Genomic DNA, 25,647 nt, shown 5'->3' with positions numbered 1-25,647 from the left:
TGAGTACACAGAAAGTGTGCTTCGGATGAAGCACGTGAAGATTATACTATGAAAAAGAATGTATTTAAAAGTTGTTAATTAATTTGCTAAGCAAATAAGCTACTCAGAAACACCACTGTGTTTGAGCAGGAACAGGAAGTGATACTCTACCACAGAGCGAGTGAACACCAAGTGACAGCGCCTCCCAAGTGGACTCCAGCAGTCCATTAAAGTCTGTAACAATGCTCACACACACAGACCGTCTCAAACAGACCAAAAATAAATCCATTTAAAAAATGTAAAGAACAAAAGTTTTCAGTAGCTTCTGAGTCAAGATGAGTCTGTTGCCATGGTGAATTCATGTTTTAATGGATATACAGGGTCTGAGCCGTCATACTCGTAGAATCCACTCACTGAGGGAATAAAAAGCGAGGTGGCAAAAGAGTCTGGAAAAAAACCCCTAAGGCAGCATGGTCTCAAAGATCCGGGCCCAGCGTATCCAAGCAGGGTCGTGGAAAACTGGTCCCCCTCCATGGAGCTTTTCAAAGCACAGGAGACAACGCACGCTCGACATCGCTTACCAGCCAAAGCTCGCCGCCAGTAAAGCCTGAGTTTTACCTGAATAGCTGCTCTTCTCCCTCTCCTTTTCCATGGTCTACAGGGACCGCTGAGATCACCTGATGAGGACCCAGCTAATGGTGGAGGGTGGGAAATGCAGAAGGAGGAGGAAGAGACATTGTGAGGCATCATAGAGGAAGAATGGACAGTAAAGCCAGGCGATCATACACCAAGGCAACTAATACATAGTTAAAACTAAGTGAGAACAGCAGAGCAGAAAAAAACGTAAGCGAGTGCGACGTTCATGACAACAGCTGTGTGCAGAGTATGAGCGTGCAGCGTCTAAAGTGTGGAAGTACCGACCTTACTTTGACTTTCTGTTAAAAGTGATAAAAACATTAGCGTCCGCTGTTCACAGCATGGGAAGAAAACTTCTTTTTACAGCGAATAAAACCCCTAAACTTCTGTGCAAGCACCGAGTACGCTGCCACAGGAATGTGAAATTCACAGAGAAACTCCCGGATTCTTCCGCTGACCGCTGCGGCACACCTGCACCAGGGCAAACATCCGCCTACCACACTCCTCCTATCCAGGTGAAAATAGAGCAACAGGACCGCTAGCCTTTGATTTTTCTTATTTTCTGCTGTGTTTTACTTGCATCCATGTGAAAGACTGAGTGTAAACAGAAAAACCTATTTCATGTGCAGGAATGTGCAGAAAATAGGTTTAAATGTTAAACAAATTTCTTCCAGTCAGAGAATGTTGAATATAATTAAATTTTTGCTTGATTCATAAAGTTAAAAGATTAAAACTAATAAAACAAGTTTTAAAAAGAGACTTTTCCATTTGATTACATTTTGGATGATAGATCATGCAGAAAAAGTAGAATTGGGCTGAAAGATCTATCACTTTATTACCTATTCAGGTTGTAAATTATGTTTTTAAAAAGTAACTAAGTAACTAATTACTTTCAACAATAAGTAATCAGTAAAATAACAGGTTTACTTTTGGGGGGAAGTAATCAGTAATTAGTTACTGATAGGTTTGTAGCTTAAACCCATTCGCTGGAACGTTAAGGACAATTTATTACACAGCAGAAACAAGACACAAGTAGGCAAAGTTCTTTGTGTTACTCATGCATGAGGGAGAGAACCACGACAAGAGCCGTTCCTTCGCTTGACCCCAGTCGCTCTCGTCCACTCCCCCGTAACACTGCTCTTTTATTGAGGTTACATGAATATACATAGGTTCATTAACATATGACGTCTACATACACACAAAGAGTACCTTGCCTGTGCGTTGTGTAAATGTGTGTGTGTGGGGAGGGTCCAGTGTGTGACCCCATAAAGACTTCCCTAAACCTGCTGGTCTGGAAGTCCAGCAGTTCATTTAAACAAAAGGCACTTAGCCTAAAACAGATATAGCTACATTTATCCTACCATAAAACAATAATGTGTATGCCCTCTCCCATGCTCCCAGGATGTTGGTGTGACTGCCAGAACACTCTGGAATGCACACAAAGCCTTTGCAGACTATTAAGGATCAAACCTCTACCAACATGACATTGATTATACAACTCTAAGCATATATGAGTAGATATTTCTAAGCATAAATGACAATAAACAATACAAATCTAACACTTACTGATTACTTTTTTCAAGTAACTTGACCAACACTGGTCACCAGGATTGTTCACCTCTCTGCAGGAACTTTGGTTCTCTCCTCTTTAAAGAAACTCTCTGCTGTGCACCTCCCAGCTTCAGCTTCCTCCACAGGTTTTCTATGACTGAGGTCTGGAGACTGATCCACGACTCATGTTCAGTATTCTGGCTGAGAGAACAAGGTTCTCGTCTCAGATTTCACACTGCATGTTCCTGTCCACTGACCTCTCAGTGTGTGATGTTGGCCTGCACCTTAAAAAGAACGACAGCCCAGAGCATCATGTTACCTCCTCCCTGCCTGACTGTGGGGACACTGCTCTGTGGGTCACGTCAGCGTTTCTCGGGTTGATGGCAGAGATCTTGATTTTGGTTTCATGTGACCACAGTACACTTCCAACACTACATTTTCTGAGTTATTTGTGGGTGTTTTCTTGTTAGTTCGTTTTTTTAGTACTTGAACACTAAAGTGGCCTTCAATGAGATGACAGAGCCAGCAGTGACCCACAGCATTTAAGTTTGACACTCCTGTTTTAGATGTTCACTGGCAAACTTGAAGGATCTGGAGCCAGAGTACACCCTGGCCAGGTCACCAGCTTATCACAGGGTAACATTTGCAGTGACACCTGCAGAATCACCGGGTGACCTAACCCCACTAACTGCATATCTGTGGACTGTGGGAGGAAGCCTCCAAACACAGAGAACCCAGAGAGAACATGCAGACTCCACACAGGAAGGCCAGGTGGGGGATTCAAACCCTGCTGTGAGGCAACAGAGCTAATTACTGCACCACCGTACTGCCTCTGGCTGGGTTGTAGCACATCTAATACTTACCTCACTCAGGGACATGAAAACAATTCATACACAGCCTTCATGCTTTTGTTGATGTTCTGTCTCTTTTAAAATGAAAAAAAACATAACACAAAAGACTTCATTGTGTGTAACTTATCAGATAATTATTCCCCCTTCTGTGATTTAAGCTGTTCCTGCTTCTGCTGCTTTTATAAAAAAAAAAAGCAAATCAGACTTGGAGGAAAAGAAACAAAACAGAAGCATAAGTGGGCTACCAGCATTGGTGTCTCCATTAAAACATGATTCACCATGGCAACAGAGTCCTCTTGACTCAGAAGATACTGAAATTTGTTTTTAATGGATTTATTTTTGGTTTGTTTGAGACGGTCTGTGTGTGTGTGTGTGTGTGTGTGTGTGTGTGTGTGTGTGTGTGTGTGTGTGTGTGTGTGTGTGTTTGGCAGCGCTGATACAGAGACTAATGGGTTTGCGAGGATACCGTTTAAATCACTTACTGAGAACAAACAAAGTCTTTTCTTTGAAAGTTTTGAAGCTAAATTCAAACACGGGGACGGATGATATTTATAAGTGCTTTATGAAACCCGTCCTCATCATAGCAATCATATGTTTCCATCATCATGATGGCACGTTGTTTTAGAGCACAGTCAGCACGTGGCCTGTTGGCTCATATTCTAGTGATGTGCGGATCGATCCTGAAATATCGATTCCTCCGATACCAGTCATTTATGTTCTAGAATCGATTCTCACATTAAAATATCAATATTTTAGTAATTTAGGGTATATTTGTAGTTTATCAGTGGAAAGAAACTATAACATTCAGATTGTCTACATTGGAAGCAACTACTTCCTCTTCCGCCTTTCATAGTCATGTGTGAAATACGGCTGTATAAATGTGTCGCAGACCCTTTGCGTGCGCACTCACAACAATGGCTGAGCGTGGAGTCATTTTACATCCACAAACGACGTGGTTTGTGATACATGTGGCAAGACCACTAACCTCGTCAAACACCTCAGAGTAAATCATATCACAGAATATGACGAGGATATGTTGAGGTGAACTGAAGAGGAGGAGAGAGTCAGGTGCTGCTAGGGCGAGACAGACGTCTCTCACAGAGTCCTTCAGTGCTGCAGGCAGGCAAGGTGTTCAAATAGCGCATAACTTCAGTTTTTTTTTTTATTTCTATATATGATGAACTCTGCATTATTAAGTGATAAGAACAAGTAATCTGATGTCTTATAATCACTATGACGCTATAATTTGAGATACAATAAAAGATACAATGAATAAAATAAGCTTTTGTACAAAGTATCGGTATCGGATCAGTATCGTCGATACCACCCTGAATATTACTTGGTATTGGATCGGAAAGGAAATCGCACATCACTATCATGTTCTACATCATTGTGTGTCGCTGTGATTGTCACGTTCATGTGATATGACTTTCACCTGCTGGCAGGTAGAACAAATACTAACTGACTTCCTAAAGTCATATGAGTGGGTTTGTTTGTTTGTTTGTTTTTTCTTTTTTTCACAAAAAGTAGTGAGAAACAAGTCTGGGCATGCATGACGCTGTTTGTGCCCGTTCAGTCATGACTTAGCATCTAAGGCAGGGATGTCCAACATATGGCCAGCGGGCCACATCCGGTCCTGATACACTTTTATATGTCAGTTATTAATGACCTGAGCAAATGTGGGAGCTGAATGTTCAGCTCTGCTGATCTCCATGCAAACAGGGGTGGAACCATAAAGCCAATCACATGCAAAGACAGACTGTCATACCATGGTTGGGTACAGGCCGGGTACACAGAGAGACGGAAGCCGATTTAAATACAAGAGTGTCAGGAAAATGTAAAATGAGCAGCGTTCGACTAATAATTGAATATTAGATCAAACAAAGTGAATACAAAGTGTGTTTGAATGGCAGAGATGCAGAAATGTGAGCATGTAACACAGAGCAACAGCATACATGCAAACCCTCCTGAATCTTTTCCAGGAGAATCTCGAATTTCAGTGCCCCTCCTGAAAATCTCCCAGAGCCACCATTCTCCTGAATTTCTGCTGATTTTCCACCCGGACAACAAAAATGAAAACCATATCCCAGAACCAAAACCCAGCAAATTCCAGTTTCCAACAATGGCGGCAGCTATTTAGTTTTAAGATTACTCCTATTACTCTTTCTGGGTCACAAAATAAACTTTTAGCATATTTTCAGGTGAGAATAAACTTCAAATATCTGAGCCGGCAAGAATAGCAAACTCCCGGCACATCGTTTTCAAACCCCTGCGGTCTTTCGCTACTCAGGTTAAACATGATATTTAAGTAACTCGATAACCTAAAAATTTTATTGTTGGACTTTTTCAGTGTTTTATTTGTTCCTGAGTAAATTGGTTTTGCTGAGATTAAAGTTATTAGATTAGATGAGATTAAATAAAAACTTTATTAATCCCTCGGGAGGATTCCTCCAGGGTTGTGACACTGCTGAAAAAAATGTCAAACAGAAAACTGATTAAACAGAAGTGTGAGACGGTCAAGAATTTACGCCAGCGTCCGGTTATATTTAGATAGCAAGGAGCAGACGGCAGAGTTTCACTCCACTGAGAGAGCCCGTGACGTAATTCTGAACGCTAGACCATCACAGTCGCTCACTTACGGCCTACCCGCCTTTCGGAGGACTTGGCCCACTTAGACCACGAAGGCCGGGTCCTTAGGTCGATGCAGCCTCTGAATTTGGACAGTAATAAAAGTGACATTTAACTTACTTTAAATAAATAATTTTAAATAAATAAACACTGTAAAATTCAAGTTTTTTGTATATGTGTATGTAATCCCCCCTTTTGAACGTCTCCCTAATTCTGAGGCTTCAAGGTTGGCAAGTATGAGCAACAGCTCAGTCTGAGTCTAAACGAGTCTCACAGGCTTGCTGTGCGTTTAAAGCTGTAAGAATTACAAATTACAATTATAAGTTATCATTCTTAACTTGTTTGATCCGCTGGTCACCACAGACAAACACAAGCAGACATTTTGGATTTTTACTGTATTATCATAGTTTTAAAGCTTTTCCTGCAGATACAAACCTCCCTTATGAACATTTATACTACACAAAGTCATTCAGCAATAAACAATTGAAGACAGAAAAGTTTGTTTTTCACTTTCTACTATAGAAATTTCAGTTTTTTGTGATGATTGATGAGCTATCAGAACTTTTTCTATCATTTTATTTCTTACAGTTTAAGGAGTCGTGCTGACAGGTTTCTGTTGTTGTCACAGAGCTTTTTCTTCATCATATAGAAAAACACTTAAATATGTGACTCCTTCACAGTGACAGGATGTTTCAGTGGTCTGGCCCAACTAAAGTCATGTGGTCCCCCATGTAAATTCAGGCTGTTTCTCAATCCTGTCTTTAAGTGATGATGTATGAACCCTGCTTCCAGGTCCAAATTACTCTGCGTTTAATAAGGCTGTTGTGTTTTTAACATTTTTTAATGCTTTGTATCTTGTTCTATTTAATCTCAACAAGTCCCTAAAAAAAGTCAGTGATCACTGTCGGCCTCTCTCGGTTTTTATGATCACTGCTCATTTTAAAGCTTGGTTTTTAAAACCTCACAATGTATCTATATGCAGCAGTATATTAATAACTAACCTCATATCATGGATGCATTGTCTCAGTTGTTCTCGTGGACTTGTGATACGTCATCAGTCATCAATTCAAAGTACGCATCAAGCCAAGCCCAAGTATGCTCAAAATTCCCAGATGTGTTCTCGCTCCACTTTATCGAGCAATAAAGTGGAGTCCACAGCTACTGTGAACTTGGTGCAGCTAAATCTAACTCAAAAGTGGCAATGGCAATTTTATTTGTTCCTGAGTAAATCGGTTTGGTGAAGACTAAAGTTAAGCTTGAATTCTTACTTGGAGAGTGGTCACTGTATTTTGAATTACACCCATCATATCCCCTGATGTAAAATGTTCTGTTCTTATTTAAACAGCTGGATCAGAATTACATCTAAGATGACAAATAATTAAATTCAGCAAAAACAGCATGTTAATGCATGGAGATCCTGAAGGCTGCTCCAAAAATGATCCGATTATATTTTAAACATTTCTTCAATTCTCTTCCAAACCCCAGCAGCTGTGTATTGTAAGTTTTAGTGTCTACTAAAATACAAATAAAAGTGTTCTAACATCTCACCTGTTTGTTTTTATTCAGACATACATGTGTACTATTTTATTAATAGAGACATTAGCCTCGTTTCTGTCATGTAGTGGTTGTGCTGAAGCTTATTAGACATTATGAAACTGATGATATGTAAAATTGATTTTTGCCAAAGTGCTTAAGATACTTTTTTAATTATATATTTTTTAATCTACTACATTTGTAATTTCTATTGCAAATATTAAGCACAGTTAAATTAAGAGGGGATGGCAGTGAAAACTCTGGAGCTGTGTTGTCACCATAGAAATTGTAGAGTGATCTGCTGCTTTCTGTGGAATTCTGGACTCCCGTGTGAACTTACAAAGTCCGTACTCGCGAACAGCAGAGGCTGGTGAGCAATGTTCCCTCTAAGCTGCGCACGTGCGCAATTGCGCACTGCTGGCACGGTCTCTGCGCACAGAAAATCTGTGTTGCGCACACAAAAAAAATCTAACCTAAATTGAAATTAAAATGAATACGTCAACAATTCTGTTTTGCAGTGTTAGTCAGTAAGTGACTGGCTGCTCCCGTATGGGATTAGAACGATCCCACGTTATCCCATAGTCCAGCAATTCACATTCGTATACGCAGCCAATCGATGTCGTTGACAGGCTATGACAGCGTCCTTATGTGCCGACACCGGAGCTGATGTGGAGTGAAGCCACGTTAATGACAACGTGGACAACCATTGGAGATGTGAGCAGGACAGACGAAACAATTGATGGAAAAAGTGTGGACTTTATACCAGTTTTTAAATTGTGTTGATAGGCCACGTAAAACCAGAGTTGTGATTTTTAAAAAAGAATGCAATGTTTGGTTTCCTTGCTGAATACTATCGTTGTTTATATTTACTGCGGGAAGAAACGGTAAAAACTGCGTTTTATAAGAAAAAAGCCTCGAAAGCGCTCTCCACCTGTGAGCAAAAACAAACCCCCCCACCCCCTCTCTCTTTCCTATTCGTCCAAAAAAGTACCATGTCGACCAATCAAAAAATGATATGGTAACGTGGCATCTAGTTGTTAAGAAACGGGGGGAAATTTTAGGAGTGACGGCGGTGCTTTGAGATGTGAGAGATTTGAGACGTGTAGCGCAAATCTTGTGTAGTTAGGGTGTAGTGTAGTCAGTAGATTTGTTGTGTGTGTCAGAGCAATGAGGCGACTGCTGAACGTTACAGGTGTTACAGCAGTGCTACATCTCCTGTTGTCAGGCCTGCAGGTATCAGGCTGTTGTTCTCCTTTATCTCATAGTGGACAGAAATTATTTTTTGGAGTGGCACAAATAATTTGTGTGGCATCAGATTTGATGCAGAACAGCTGATTGTTCTGTAAATAGTTTGAAATGTTTATTTAAAAATGCATTGGCTGCATTTAAAAAAAAATAGCTGCAAAAAACTTTGTTGTTTGCCAAACTGAGTTACTTTTTTGAGGAGTAACTATATAATTATTTGCCCAACATTGGTCATTATATACTGTATTTTGCAGACAGAGAGTTACAGGACTCTCTCCCAGACCACAGACGCATAATACAAGTCAGAGCTGTATATATAAAAAAAGAAAAGAAAAAAGAAAAAGAAAGTTGTGTTTTCGAAATTGGAGTTCAAGTCATTTTTACTTCCAATAGCGTTAACATACTACACAGGCCAATGGCTAGATTTTTTTTTTACATTTTCATTGTAAGTGGGCTAAAGCAGTTTAAAAGTAGTCTAACATAAATGTAAATGCTGTAATTTGATTATTTTAATAAACCATGAAACTTGGATGGATTTGATGCTGGCGTGACCACAGTGCACACGTCTGATGTCGCTCACAGTGGTCCAAGGGATCGCTCAGGGAGTTTGTGTGTTCACTCAGACACATGAAAAATTAGAGGGAACATTGCTGGTGGGTGGGGCTGCTGCAGTGACCTCATTCACCCCTTCACTGTTACCTACAAGTTACACATTGAAAGTCTTGGGGGGTTGGGGAAAGGAGTTGATCACTCAAGGGTGCCCCCCTCAATTTTACCAGCGCTCCAATTTTGTTCGCATCATATTTTAGTATAGTTTCTGAATTGAGGAGAATAAAAACATATTTAACATTCGATGTAGCTGCATTGTTGAGTAGAAAGCACAGATTAAATAAAGATGTTTAAATTTAGAATAGAATAGAATAGAATAGAATAGAATAGAATAGAATAGAATAGAATAGAATAATTGCCATTATTGTCACTATACAGTTGTACAATGAGATACAGTTTTAAATTTAATTTTGGAACTTTTTTAATTTAAGAATATCTGAGCAGATGGTGCAAACAGCAAACACCTGCTGCTGAAGACACTGCAGTCCACAGGTTGGAGGAACAGACAGTGACACACAGACAGGTCGGCTGCAGTAACACTTTAATACAGAACACTATCAACAGTAATTCCATCACATGGTCACAGAGTTATCACAGTACAGTCACAGGAACACGGTTACAACATGACAGTAGCTCCTGAGCCAGGCTCCCTGCATCATCTTGAGAAATAAAAGCAAACCATAAAATGATGCTGGAACAGACAGCACTGATGCTTTTGTCTGTCATGTGCCAGTCTCTTTGGATTTCACACTGCTGAGTTTAAAGACATATGAAATGAGCCTCCACCCTTTGCTTCTCCCTGAGCTCAGCTCACATCAGTCGTTAGGCCAGTGTAGCACCTGACTGCATGTTTGAGGCTGAAAGTTTTTTTCCTGTTAGTGATTCCATATTCAGTCACATTCCTGCTGTGTGTGCATGTCTGTCTCTGTAACAGTGACATTTGTGTCCCTGCAGTGCTAATAAATCAGGATGCTTAACCCTTTAAAACCGGTCGGAGCGGGCACGCTCCGTTTTGCATAACTATTTTTAAATCCCGGTAGCACTGCAACCACAGAAGCTAGCACCATAATTTTTTTTGCATATGAAACCGGAGGAGTTGTGCTTACATCTTATGCCATCAGCTTGTCCTAGGTCACAGTTTCCTTCCACATATAGCTTTGCAAAAACGGCATAAAAAGCACTTGCAGCAACAAAAACATGATATTCCAGAAACACGCTTTGCCGATCCGATCAGCTGTTTGTAACACTTCCTACATCCATCAGCGTGGACTATCGCATGTCCGCCATGACCTGCCCGAAACAGGAAGTGACGTCATCAGGGCCTTATGAGCCTATACTGGTGTTTTTAAAAGTTATGTTTGACTTTATGACTTTCTGTGTCATTTCTGTGATGCTTAGGACTCATATTGCACTGCTGGAAATAGTTTATTTTGATGCACATGCTGGGGTTTTTTTTGCAAATTTGCATTATAATATTTATTTTCGTTTTTCCTGCAGTATATAAAAATTGGTGTATTTAAAAAATAAAACTATGAAGACACTCAAAATACATTTCCTGTGGTGGGAAACTATTTTGTGCAACTTTTTTGTATTTACAGTTTTGAGGGATAAGCCTCTTAAATTTCTCTAACTAGAAATATATGTTAAAAAAACAAAAACGATTTTAAATTTTTTTGTAGTTTATTGCACTTTTTTGCAATTTATGTAATTACCATGCACTTAATGCAGACATATTATTAAAATATGTCTGCATTAATGTATATCAACTTGAAATGCTCCCAATAATGGCACTACAGCATGTAAAAATATAATATAAGCTCTGGTGGACTTCTTCTATGGTACGTCTTAAAGGGTTAAGGAGCCGAAGTCAGCGGCAGCAGAAACAGATGGAGCAGCTCAGTCTCACTGTTACTGTCACAATATTCAACTTTAAGGACACTTTCTGCAGACCTGAGGGAAATCCCAGAGATAACACTGTGTCAGGCTGCACACAAGCGAATATGCATGAATAAGGCAGCTTTTTAAAAAGGCTTTTCTACAGTAAAGAACAGACGGTGACTTATCCAGAGGGACATCATCATTAGACCTGCTCAGTCTGCAGGTTTGCTCACAAACAAGTCAACACTTTAGAACTTTCTGGGGTGTTGGTTGATTTTCTTTCTCTCTCCATTAAAAAAAACTGCCGACAGCAATTAAACTTCAGACTAATACATGATGGTAATTATGTCCTCGTGTGTAATTTTCAGACTTGGGAAAATTATGATGCAGTTAGAGAAAAAAAAATAAGAGAAAAACAAGGCTAAAAACATCCATTCGTGCAGGGATTACCGTAGCAACAGAGTCATTTTCTTCTGACAACACTCATGTGTTAAGAATCAGCAGCGACACACAGACAGAAAGTATTAACACTTTAGTTTGAAAATAGATTCTTTGGTTTGTTTTGCATGTGTGTGTGTGTGTTGGTTGTAGAGAGTACCGTTTAAATGACTTACTGAGAACAAACACAATGTTCCTTGGCGAAGCTGCTCAGCAAAAAAGGAGTTGTAAAGCTAACAGGGACGGCTAAGTATTTGAGTGTTTCGTACGGCGCTTGCTGTTTCACGGTTCATCACAGGATAGTTATCGTACAGTCACGACGCTACAAATAGAGACACAAATCAAAGGAAACATAAAGCAGCATTCAAGCTATGTTACAAAGAAATATCAGGCACACTGCAGCTGAGTCAGTGTTAAAGCTGCCTGCTCTGGCTCTGAATCAGCTCTAATGGCACTTTGTTTTAGAGCACAGTCAGTGCTGTGGCCTGTTGGCTCATATTCTACATTCTATGTCGCTGTGATTGTAAAGTGCATATGATACGACTTTCACAGATATTGTGTGTATAGCAAGTGAGGTGTTCAACTCTAAAGCTTTATTTGTCCCCCATGATAGACAGTACCTCCACCCCCTGCAGGAGGCTGTGGAGGCGCTGAGAGCTCCTTTAGCAGTGACTGTTACAGCCACGGAGCAGCTCCTTCATCCCCATAGTAACACTGTGACACAGATTCAAATGTACAATCTGAAGCTCATGGGTGGGTTTGTTTGTTTTTTTTCTTTTTTCAAAAAAAAGTAGTGAGAAACAAATCTGGGCATGCATGACGCTGTTTGTGCCCGTTCAGCCAGGACTTGGCGTCTAATACAGGGCTGTCCAACATACAGCCAGCGGGTCACATCAGGCCCCTAATACACTTTCATATGTCAGTTATTAATGGCCCGAATGTATGTGGGAGCTGAATCTTCAGTCCTGCTGATCTCCGTGCAAACAGGGGTGGGATGATACAGCCAATCACATGCAAAGACAGACTGGGTCATACCACTGTGTCAAAGAATAACAGTAAGTTTAATGGTACCATTTATAGCTATAATTGGGGCGATCGTGGCTCAAGAGCTGGGAGTTTGCCTTGTAATCGGAAGGTTGCCGGTTCGAGCCCCGGCTTGGACAGTCTCGGTCGTTGTGTCCTTGGGCAAGACACTTCACCCGTTGCCTACTGGTGGTGGTCAGAGGGCCCGGTGGCGCCAGTGTCCGGCAGCCTCGCCTCTGTCAGTGCGCCCCAGGGTGGCTGTGGCTACATTGTAGCTTGCCATCACCAGTGTGTGAATGTGTGTGTGAATGGGTGGATGACAGGTTGTGTAAAGCGCTTTGGGGTCCTTAGGGACTAGAAAAGCGCTATACAAATACAGGCCATTTACCATTTACCATTTATAATTGTGGTTCACCATCTAAAGTCAGTGTGCCACCCCTGCTCTAAATCATGAATTACAGGAACTGTTAACGCTAGGGTTGCCAACTCCCTGAAAAATAAATAAGGGACACCTCGTGGCCAGGGCCGGGCAACCCAGTTCACCCTTCCCAGTGTGGTGAATTTTGTAGCTCTTTTTTGTGTGTGAAATTATTTTTTAACCATTTGACTTGAATTTGATTTAAGCAATCTAAAACTAATTATAAAACTAAGCATATAAAAGTAGATATTTCTAAGCATAATTGACAATCAACAATACAAAACCTAACAAAAAACAAAACATAAGCATAAGTGGGCCAGCATTGGTGCATCCATTAAAACATGAAGTCACCATGGTAACAGAGTCCTCTTGACTCAGAAGATACTGAAATATATATATTTTTTAATGGATTTATTTTTGGTTTGTTTGAGACGGTCTGTGTGTTTGTGTGTGTTTGTGAGCGCAGATACAGAGAGTAATGGGTTTGAGAGGATACCGTTTAAATCACTTACTGAGAACAAACAAAGTCTTTTCTTTGAAAGTTTTGAAGCTAAATTCAAACACGGGGACGGATGATATTTATAAGTGCTTTATGAAACCCGTCCTCATCATAGCAATCATATGTTTCCATCATCATGATGGCACGTTGTTTTAGAGCACAGTCAGCACGTGGCCTGTTGGCTCATATTCTAGTGATGTGCGGATCGATCCTGAAATATCGATTCCTCCGATACCAGTCATTTATGTTCTAGAATCGATTCTCACATTAAAATATCAATATTTTAGTAATTTAGGGTATATTTGTAGTTTATCAGTGGAAAGAAACTATAACATTCAGATTGTCTACATTGGAAGCAACTACTTCCTCTTCCGCCTTTCATAGTCATGTGTGAAATACGGCTGTATAAATGTGTCGCAGACCCTTTGCGTGCGCACTCACAACAATGGCTGAGCGTGGAGTCATTTTACATCCACAAACGACGTGGTTTGTGATACATGTGGCAAGACCACTAACCTCGTCAAACACCTCAGAGTAAATCATATCACAGAATATGACGAGGATATGTTGAGGTGAACTGAAGAGGAGGAGAGAGTCAGGTGCTGCTAGGGCGAGACAGACGTCTCTCACAGAGTCCTTCAGTGCTGCAGGCAGGCAAGGTGTTCAAATAGCGCATAACTTCAGTTTTTTTTTTTATTTCTATATATGATGAACTCTGCATTATTAAGTGATAAGAACAAGTAATCTGATGTCTTATAATCACTATGACGCTATAATTTGAGATACAATAAAAGATACAATGAATAAAATAAGCTTTTGTACAAAGTATCGGTATCGGATCAGTATCGTCGATACCACCCTGAATATTACTTGGTATTGGATCGGAAAGGAAATCGCACATCACTATCATGTTCTACATCATTGTGTGTCGCTGTGATTGTCACGTTCATGTGATATGACTTTCACCTGCTGGCAGGTAGAACAAATACTAACTGACTTCCTAAAGTCATATGAGTGGGTTTGTTTGTTTGTTTGTTTTTTCTTTTTTTCACAAAAAGTAGTGAGAAACAAGTCTGGGCATGCATGACGCTGTTTGTGCCCGTTCAGTCATGACTTAGCATCTAAGGCAGGGATGTCCAACATATGGCCAGCGGGCCACATCCGGTCCTGATACACTTTTATATGTCAGTTATTAATGACCTGAGCAAATGTGGGAGCTGAATGTTCAGCTCTGCTGATCTCCATGCAAACAGGGGTGGAACCATAAAGCCAATCACATGCAAAGACAGACTGTCATACCATGGTTGGGTACAGGCCGGGTACACAGAGAGACGGAAGCCGATTTAAATACAAGAGTGTCAGGAAAATGTAAAATGAGCAGCGTTCGACTAATAATTGAATATTAGATCAAACAAAGTGAATACAAAGTGTGTTTGAATGGCAGAGATGCAGAAATGTGAGCATGTAACACAGAGCAACAGCATACATGCAAACCCTCCTGAATCTTTTCCAGGAGAATCTCGAATTTCAGTGCCCCTCCTGAAAATCTCCCAGAGCCACCATTCTCCTGAATTTCTGCTGATTTTCCACCCGGACAACAAAAATGAAAACCATATCCCAGAACCAAAACCCAGCAAATTCCAGTTTCCAACAATGGCGGCAGCTATTTAGTTTTAAGATTACTCCTATTACTCTTTCTGGGTCACAAAATAAACTTTTAGCATATTTTCAGGTGAGAATAAACTTCAAATATCTGAGCCGGCAAGAATAGCAAACTCCCGGCACATCGTTTTCAAACCCCTGCGGTCTTTCGCTACTCAGGTTAAACATGATATTTAAGTAACTCGATAACCTAAAAATTTTATTGTTGGACTTTTTCAGTGTTTTATTTGTTCCTGAGTAAATTGGTTTTGCTGAGATTAAAGTTATTAGATTAGATGAGATTAAATAAAAACTTTATTAATCCCTCGGGAGGATTCCTCCAGGGTTGTGACACTGCTGAAAAAAATGTCAAACAGAAAACTGATTAAACAGAAGTGTGAGACGGTCAAGAATTTACGCCAGCGTCCGGTTATATTTAGATAGCAAGGAGCAGACGGCAGAGTTTCACTCCACTGAGAGAGCCCGTGACGTAATTCTGAACGCTAGACCATCACAGTCGCTCACTTACGGCCTACCCGCCTTTCGGAGGACTTGGCCCACTTAGACCACGAAGGCCGGGTCCTTAGGTCGATGCAGCCTCTGAATTTGGACAGTAATAAAAGTGACATTTAACTTACTTTAAATAAATAATTTTAAATAAATAAACACTGTAAAATTCAAGTTTTTTGTATATGTGTATGTAATCCCCCCTTTTGAACGTCTCCCTAATTCTGAGGCTTCAAGGTTGGCAAGTATGAGCAACAGCTCAGTCTGAGTCTAAACGAGTCTCACAGGCTTGCTGTGCGTTTAAAGCTGTAAGAATTACAAATTACAATTATAAGTTATCATTCTTAACTTGTTTGATCCGCTGGTCACCACAGACAAACACAAGCAGACATTTTGGATTTTTACTGTATTATCATAGTTTTAAAGCTTTTCCTGCAGATACAAACCTCCCTTATGAACATTTATACTACACAAAGTCATTCAGCAATAAACAATTGAAGACAGAAAAGTTTGTTTTTCACTTTCTACTATAGAAATTTCAGTTTTTTGTGATGATTGATGAGCTATCAGAACTTTTTCTATCATTTTATTTCTTACAGTTTAAGGAGTCGTGCTGACAGGTTTCTGTTGTTGTCACAGAGCTTTTTCTTCATCATATAGAAAAACACTTAAATATGTGACTCCTTCACAGTGACAGGATGTTTCAGTGGTCCGGCCCAACTAAAGTCATGTGGTCCCCCATGTAAATTCAGGCTGTTTCTCAATCCTGTCTTTAAGTGATGATGTATGAACCCTGCTTCCAGGTCCAAATTACTCTGCGTTTAATAAGGCTGTTGTGTTTTTAACATTTTTTAATGCTTTGTATCTTGTTCTATTTAATCTCAACAAGTCCCTAAAAAAAGTCAGTGATCACTGTCGGCCTCTCTCGGTTTTTATGATCACTGCTCATTTTAAAGCTTGGTTTTTAAAACCTCACAATGTATCTATATGCAGCAGTATATTAATAACTAACCTCATATCATGGATGCATTGTCTCAGTTGTTCTCGTGGACTTGTGATACGTCATCAGTCATCAATTCAAAGTACGCATCAAGCCAAGCCCAAGTATGCTCAAAATTCCCAGATGTGTTCTCGCTCCACTTTATCGAGCAATAAAGTGGAGTCCACAGCTACTGTGAACTTGGTGCAGCTAAATCTAACTCAAAAGTGGCAATGGCAATTTTATTTGTTCCTGAGTAAATCGGTTTGGTGAAGACTAAAGTTAAGCTTGAATTCTTACTTGGAGAGTGGTCACTGTATTTTGAATTACACCCATCTTATCCCCTGATGTAAAATGTTCTGTTCTTATTTAAACAGCTGGATCAGAATTACATCTAAGATGACAAATAAATAAATTCAGCAAAAACAGCATGTTAATGCATGGAGATCCTGAAGGCTGCTCCAAAAATGATCCGATTATATTTTAAACATTTGTTCAATTCTCTTCCAAACCCCAGCAGCTGTGTATTGTAAGTTTTAGTGTCTACTAAAATACAAATAAAAGTGTTCTAACATCTCACCTGTTTGTTTTTATTCAGACATACATGTGTACTATTTTATTAATAGAGACATTAGCCTCGTTTCTGTCATGTAGTGGTTGTGCTGAAGCTTATTAGACATTATGAAACTGATGATATGTAAAATTGATTTTTGCCAAAGTGCTTAAGATACTTTTTTAATTATATATTTTTTAATCTACTACATTTGTAATTTCTATTGCAAATATTAAGCACAGTTAAATTAAGAGGGGATGGCAGTGAAAACTCTGGAGCTGTGTTGTCACCATAGAAATTGTAGAGTGATCTGCTGCTTTCTGTGGAATTCTGGACTCCCGTGTGAACTTACAAAGTCCGTACTCGCGAACAGCAGAGGCTGGTGAGCAATGTTCCCTCTAAGCTGCGCACGTGCGCAATTGCGCACTGCTGGCACGGTCTCTGCGCACAGAAAATCTGTGTTGCGCACACAAAAAAAATCTAACCTAAATTGAAATTAAAATGAATACGTCAACAATTCTGTTTTGCAGTGTTAGTCAGTAAGTGACTGGCTGCTCCCGTATGGGATTAGAACGATCCCACGTTATCCCATAGTCCAGCGATTCACATTCGTATACGCAGCCAATCGATGTCGTTGACAGGCTATGACAGCGTCCTTATGTGCCGACACCGGAGCTGATGTGGAGTGAAGCCACGTTAATGACAACGTGGACAACCATTGGAGATGTGAGCAGGACAGACGAAACAATTGATGGAAAAAGTGTGGACTTTATACCAGTTTTTAAATTGTGTTGATAGGCCACGTAAAACCAGAGTTGTGATTTTAAAAAAAGAATGCAATGTTTGGTTTCCTTGCTGAATACTATCGTTGTTTATATTTACTGCGGGAAGAAACGGTAAAAACTGCGTTTTATAAGAAAAAAGCCTCGAAAGCGCTCTCCACCTGTGAGCAAAAACAAACCCCCCCACCCCCTCTCTCTTTCCTATTCGTCCAAAAAAGTACCATGTCGACCAATCAAAAAATGATATGGTAACGTGGCATCTAGTTGTTAAGAAACGGGGGGAAATTTTAGGAGTGACGGCGGTGCTTTGAGATGTGAGAGATTTGAGACGTGTAGCGCAAATCTTGTGTAGTTAGTGTGTAGTGTAGTCAGTAGATTTGTTGTGTGTGTCAGAGCAATGAGGCGACTGCTGAACGTTACAGGTGTTACAGCAGTGCTACATCTCCTGTTGTCAGGCCTGCAGGTATCAGGCTGTTGTTCTCCTTTATCTCACAGTGGACAGAAATTATTTTTTGGAGTGGCACAAATAATTTGTGTGGCATCAGATTTGATGCAGAACAGCTGATTGTTCTGTAAATAGTTTGAAATGTTTATTTAAAAGTGCATTGGCTGCATTTAAAAAAAAATAGCTGCAAAAAACTTTGTTGTTTGCCAAACTGAGTTACTTTTTTGAGGAGTAACTATATAATTATTTGCCCAACATTGGTCATTATATACTGTATTTTGCAGACAGAGAGTTACAGGACTCTCTCCCAGACCACAGACGCATAATACAAGTCAGAGCTGTATATATAAAAAAAGAAAAGAAAAAAGAAAAAGAAAGTTGTGTTTTCGAAATTGGAGTTCAAGTCATTTTTACTTCCAATAGCGTTAACATACTACACAGGCCAATGGCTAGATTTTTTTTTTACATTTTCATTGTAAGTGGGCTAAAGCAGTTTAAAAGTAGTCTAACATAAATGTAAATGCTGTAATTTGATTATTTTAATAAACCATGAAACTTGGATGGATTTGATGCTGGCGTGACCACAGTGCACACGTCTGATGTTGTTCACAGTGGTCCAAGGGATCGCTCAGGGAGTTTGTGTGTTCACTCAGACACATGAAAAATTAGAGGGAACATTGCTGGTGGGTGGGGCTGCTGCAGTGACCTCATTCACCCCTTCACTGTTACCTACAAGTTACACATTGAAAGTCTTGGGGGGTTGGGGAAAGGAGTTGATCACTCAAGGGTGCCCCCCTCAATTTTACCAGCGCTCCAATTTTGTTCGCATCATATTTTAGTATAGTTTCTGAATTGAGGAGAATAAAAACATATTTAACATTCGATGTAGCTGCATTGTTGAGTAGAAAGCACAGATTAAATAAAGATGTTTAAATTTAGAATAGAATAGAATAATTGCCATTATTGTCACTATACAGTTGTACAATGAGATACAGTTTTAAATTTAATTTTGGAACTTTTTTAATTTAAGAATATCTGAGCAGATGGTGCAAACAGCAAACACCTGCTGCTGAAGACACTGCAGTCCACAGGTTGGAGGAACAGACAGTGACACACAGACAGGTCGGCTGCAGTAACACTTTAATACAGAACACTATCAACAGTAATTCCATCACATGGTCACAGAGTTATCACAGTACAGTCACAGGAACACGGTTACAACATGACAGTAGCTCCTGAGCCAGGCTCCCTGCATCATCTTGAGAAATAAAAGCAAACCATAAAATGATGCTGGAACAGACAGCACTGATGCTTTTGTCTGTCATGTGCCAGTCTCTTTGGATTTCACACTGCTGAGTTTAAAGACATATGAAATGAGCCTCCACCCTTTGCTTCTCCCTGAGCTCAGCTCACATCAGTCGTTAGGCCAGTGTAGCACCTGACTGCATGTTTGAGGCTGAAAGTTTTTTTCCTGTTAGTGATTCCATATTCAGTCACATTCCTGCTGTGTGTGCATGTCTGTCTCTGTAACAGTGACATTTGTGTCCCTGCAGTGCTGATAAATCAGGATGCTTAACCCTTTAAAACCGGTCGGAGCGGGCACGCTCCGTTTTGCATAACTATTTTTAAATCCCGGTAGCACTGCAACCACAGAAGCTAGCGCCATAATTTTTTTTGCATATGAAACCGGAGAAGTTGTGCTTACATCTTATGCCATCAGCTTGTCCTAGGTCACAGTTTCCTTCCACATATAGCTTTGCAAAAACGGCATAAAAAGCACTTGCAGCAACAAAAACATGATATTCCAGAAACACGCTTTGCCGATCCGATCAGCTGTTTGTAACACTTCCTACATCCATCAGCGTGGACTATCGCATGTCCGCCATGACCTGCCCGAAACAGGAAGTGACGTCATCAGGGCCTTATGAGCCTATACTGGTGTTTTTAAAAGTTATGTTTGACTTTATGACTTTCTGTGTCATTTCTGTGATGCTTAGGACTCATATTGCACTGCTGGAAATAGTTTATTTTGATGCACATGCTGGGGTTTTTTTTGCAAATTTGCATTATAATATTTATTTTCGTTTTTCCTGCAGTATATAAAAATTGGTGTATTTAAAAAATAAAACTATGAAGACACTCAAAATACATTTCCTGTGGTGGGAAACTATTTTGTGCAACTTTTTTGTATTTACAGTTTTGAGGGATAAGCCTCTTAAATTTCTCTAACTAGAAATATATGTTAAAAAAACAAAAACGATTTTAAATTTTTTTGTAGTTTATTGCACTTTTTTGCAATTTATGTAATTACCATGCACTTAATGAAGACATATTATTAAAATATGTCTGCATTAATGTATATCAACTTGAAATGCTCCCAATAATGGCACTACAGCATGTAAAAATATAATATAAGCTCTGGTGGACTTCTTCTATGGTACGTCTTAAAGGGTTAAGGAGCCGAAGTCAGCGGCAGCAGAAACAGATGGAGCAGCTCAGTCTCACTGTTACTGTCACAATATTCAACTTTAAGGACACTTTCTGCAGACCTGAGGGAAATCCCAGAGATAACACTGTGTCAGGCTGCATACAAGCGAATATGCATGAATAAGGCAGCTTTTTAAAAAGGCTTTTCTACAGTAAAGAACAGACGGTGACTTATCCAGAGGGACATCATCATTAGACCTGCTCAGTCTGCAGGTTTGCTCACAAACAAGTCAACACTTTAGAACTTTCTGGGGTGTTGGTTGATTTTCTTTCTCTCTCCATTAAAAAAAACTGCTGACAGCAATTAAACTTCAGACTAATACATGATGGTAATTATGTCCTCGTGTGTAATTTTCAGACTTGGGAAAATTATGATGCAGTTAGAGAAAAAAAAATAAGAGAAAAACAAGGCTAAAAACATCCATTCGTGCAGGGATTACCGTAGCAACAGAGTCATTTTCTTCTGACAACACTCATGTGTTAAGAATCAGCAGCGACACACAGACAGAAAGTATTAACACTTTAGTTTGAAAATAGATTCTTTGGTTTGTTTTGCATGTGTGTGTGTGTGTTGGTTGTAGAGAGTACCGTTTAAATGACTTACTGAGAACAAACACAATGTTCCTTGGCGAAGCTGCTCAGCAAAAAAGGAGTTGTAAAGCTAACAGGGACGGCTAAGTATTTGAGTGTTTTGTACGGCGCTTGCTGTTTCACGGTTCATCACAGGATAGTTATCGTACAGTCACGACGCTACAAATAGAGACACAAAGCAAAGGAAACATAAAGCAGCATTCAAGCTATGTTACAAAGAAATATCAGGCACACTGCAGCTGAGTCAGTGTTAAAGCTGCCTGCTCTGGCTCTGAATCAGCTCTAATGGCACTTTGTTTTAGAGCACAGTCAGTGCTGTGGCCTGTTGGCTCATATTCTACATTCTATGTCGCTGTGATTGTAAAGTGCATATGATACGACTTTCACAGATATTGTGTGTATAGCAAGCGAGGTGTTCAACTCTAAAGCTTTATTTGTCCCCCATGATAGACAGTACCTCCACCCCCTGCAGGAGGCTGTGGAGGCGCTGAGAGCTCCTTTAGCAGTGACTGTTACAGCCACGGAGCAGCTCCTTCATCCCCATAGTAACACTGTGACACAGATTCAAATGTACAATCTGAAGCTCATGGGTGGGTTTGTTTGTTTTTTTTCTTTTTTCAAAAAAAAGTAGTGAGAAACAAATCTGGGCATGCATGACGCTGTTTGTGCCCGTTCAGCCATGACTTGGCGTCTAATACAGGGCTGTCCAACATACAGCCAGCGGGTCACATCAGGCCCCTAATACACTTTCATATGTCAGTTATTAATGGCCCGAATGTATGTGGGAGCTGAATCTTCAGTCCTGTTGATCTCCATGCAAACAGGGGTGGGATGATACAGCCAATCACATGCAAAGACAGACTGGGTCATACCACTGTGTCAAAGAATAACAGTAAGTTTAATGGTACCATTTATAGCTATAATTGTGGTTCACCATCTAAAGTCAGTGTGCCACCCCTGCTCTAAATCATGAATTACAGGAACTGTTAACGCTAGGGTTGCCAACTCCCTGAAAAATAAATAAGGGACACCTCGTGGCCAGGGCCGGGCAACCCAGTTCACCCTTCCCAGTGTGGTGAATTTTGTAGCTCTTTTTTTGTGTGTGAAATTATTTTTTAACCATTTGACTTGAATTTGATTTAAGCAGATGCATATTCTTTGTGATATGACCATATGGGAAACAAATGATCATTTAGCCATTTATTTTTAGCTCAAAATGACAACATTAACACAGTAAAACAGGTCTCTTTCTTAAACAGAAGCCTGTCATGCTTAACTTTTGAGAATATAAGTAAATCTTTCTTTAGAAGAACTCTGTCCTGCTTAACTTAAAATTATATAAATTAATAGAAAACAATAGAACGAAAAATACTCTTGTAACTGTGCACATATAGTGCATTTAGTACAGTTGGCTTCAGTTGAGGTATTATTTCAGCTTTTCTAATGCTAATCAGCTGCTCCTGTTTGTAAACCCACTTGTTCCCATGATTACGCATCATAACTCATCATCATTATTCATCTATGTATTACTTTTATGTATTAGTCATGTATTTGTTGTAATCATCTATCCTTGCTGTTGTTTATTACACAAAATAAATTATATTATCACACTTCTGGCCACATAGCGCTGATATTCACTGCACATGCCCATATTAACCTTAACCAGAGGGTTTAAAAAAACACAAACCAGTGTTTACATACCATATCTGCTTCTGCCGTGGCCTGGTGGACAAAAACTTGGTTAAGGGTTCCCCGAGCTGTCACGCCCCTCATGTTCTTCATGTGCCCCCACCACTAGAAGCATGCCTATGGAAAAAGTGCGCCGGCACAAAGTGCAGTGCGCTTTAAAGGTGTTATCGTGCATTTTCCCAGCCAGGTGTTTTCCTTTTCCCATTCCTCCCTGTACTTTTGCAGCCTTTTATTTTTCTTTCTCTGAGGGGAACAAACATTGCTGCTCTAATGCTGGGCTCACACTGTGCGATTTTTGGCCCATTTTGAGACGATTTTTGAGTCGTGCGACCGATTTGGTGATCGGCCCGATTTTGGCCTTCATCGTGCATCGTGTAGTACACGTGGGGTAACGAGAAGCGATTAACACCTCACGACCAGCTCCCGATCATCAATCGCTCGTGAGGGTGTCAACACAGCCGCTCACACTGCTCACGCGCAAACACGTAAACGTCGTGTGCTTGTTGTTGTGGTCATCTGTTGTCTTCCGGTATTTTCTCCGTAAGCGACCTTTCCTCGACCAATGAGATGAGCGGTAATCTGAATTGTCATACTCGAATTGTCATAAGTGTGCTGTCAGCTCATTGGTCACAAAGCAGGAGAGGGGCTGGGAATTATGTTTTCAAACAAAGCGTTAATTCCATAAACATTTATAGACTACTTTTGATTCTCACTGTATTACGGGACAAAGTGCGTCCCTTATTAGCTCAATACGGGACGTGTACTTTTGTTTCTAAATACGGGACGATTCCGTTTTTTAAGGGACGGTTGGCAACCCTAGTTAACGCTCTAGCATAGCATCAGTATATAGCATAGCAAGCATGTCCAGTCAATTGTGACATGCGCAAGCAGTGCCTTCATTAGCAGCTAACGTTAGCCATGCTACCTGCCTGTTACTGACAGTGTTCATGTGCAACACCCTGATAGTTGATGTTGATGCTCCACAAACAGTGATTTGATTGGCTAACGTTGGTTTGTACTGTTAGTGGAATAAATTCAGTCTGTTCGTGAACGTGTGGAGAGTCTTTTGACAACAGCGTCTTTTAGTTTTGGTCATAGTCGATGAGAAACAGTTTCACTGTTTGCTAAAAGAGGTGGACCGTTTGGTGGGAGCAGATCGAACATGTGCTTTAAACTTACTGCACTTCTGATTGGATCTTGTTCACTGACAGAGGTGTTTAGTTATCGTCTTGTTTTCATCATGAACATCAGTGAAACTAATGTGACTCCTGCCTGTGAGTCCAAACATGCTAAACAAGTACCTCCTTTAAAGCAATAGCCATGAAAACTGTAGATTATAAGAGGAAAACTGCAGTGAAATCAAAATCTGTGATTATCTTTAAAAACAAACCACAAAAAGAATACATACATATGAGTTTCCACCCTTTACATGTAATCTCAGCATTATCACTCATTGTAACAGCTGTTATATGAAAAAAACCAAAGAAATGAAAAAAAAAGTTTTCTGTTTAAACTCAGAGGCAGGACTTTCAGGTCAGAGGTCGGTGTTAACAGAATCATCAAGATTAAACACAGGAACAGAAATATGAGAGAAGACCCAAAGTCAAAAGCAGATCACATGTAGGTGGAGCAAACCGCCTTTTGCCAGCATTCAGTGGTGGAGCTGCAGGTGAGAAACAGAAGACAGGTGTGAGACATGATCTACTTCCTGCTTTCTACAAAGTCTCATCAACAATATCTGCATAAAAGGACACGTTCCCCTCCCATAGCAACAACCCGACACCTTCTCTATGATCCATCCCGCCTGTTCCAGCTGCTGCTCTGGGCACATTTTCATGGCACATTTTGGACCCCTCAGTGTCTGAGATTGTGTGAACGTTACAACATACGTGAGCATTGCTGCTGACCATGTCCATCATATTTTGGTCACAGTGCACCATCTTCCAGCAGGACAAAACACTGTGATACTAATTGGTGAACAGGACAGTGACTCAGTTCTCGGTCCAGTGGAGAAATCTTGGGATGGAACAGGAGAGTCACATCGTGGATGTGCAGGAACTGTGCAACGCTTTCATGTTAACATGGAGCAAAATGTTAGAGGAAGGTTTCCAGCTCCATGTTGCATTTATGCCTTGAAGGATTAAGGCAGTTCTGAAGGTAAAAGGGGGCCAACCCAGTGCTAACAAGGTATACCTAACAACATGAGCAGTGAGTTTAGATTGATGAAAACAACTTCATCATGTTTATTGTAAGTCATGATTAAACTAATTGTGCTATAACTCCTAGAACCTCGGCCTCATGTGTGCAGACGTTTTATGAAAGGGGCTCAAAGGCTGATCTTCACAAGGGGCTGTAACTGAAGGAACAACGCTTCAGGTGTCCTGCAGTGTACCCCCACCCACTTAAGCAAACAATTTAGGTGACAGTGGGAAGGTAAAACTCCCTTTTAACAGGAAGAAATCCTCCAGCAGAACCAGTCGCAGAGAGGAGCAGCCATCTGAGACACCAGCTGAGGGGAGCTGACGTGGACTTGAGAAAAGACACGCTGTGGAAGAGAGCCAGAGATTAATAATTACTAATGATTCAGTGTAGAGAGGTGTCTAAACACATAGTGAGGTAAGAAGAAACACTCAGTACATCATGGGAATCCCCCAGCAGCCTAGACTGCAGCGTAACCAAGGCAAC

At 40.3% G+C, this 25,647-nt stretch overlaps 1 long non-coding RNA gene across 1 annotated transcript in view; it reads left to right on the top strand.

Annotated features, from left to right (window-relative positions):
* LOC146713258 (uncharacterized) overlaps positions 1-25,647 on the top strand; it is a 56,872-nt gene that overhangs the window by 11,585 nt on the left and 19,640 nt on the right. The window lies entirely within an intron of this gene.

This window comes from Copadichromis virginalis, linkage group LG3, assembly GCF_057382275.1.
Source record: "Copadichromis virginalis isolate Kocher_CV1m ecotype Utaka linkage group LG3, C_Virginalis_male_GT1.1, whole genome shotgun sequence".
NCBI classification, from domain to species: domain Eukaryota; kingdom Metazoa; phylum Chordata; class Actinopteri; order Cichliformes; family Cichlidae; genus Copadichromis; species Copadichromis virginalis.
This window is presented reverse-complemented; position numbering and strand designations above follow the sequence as displayed.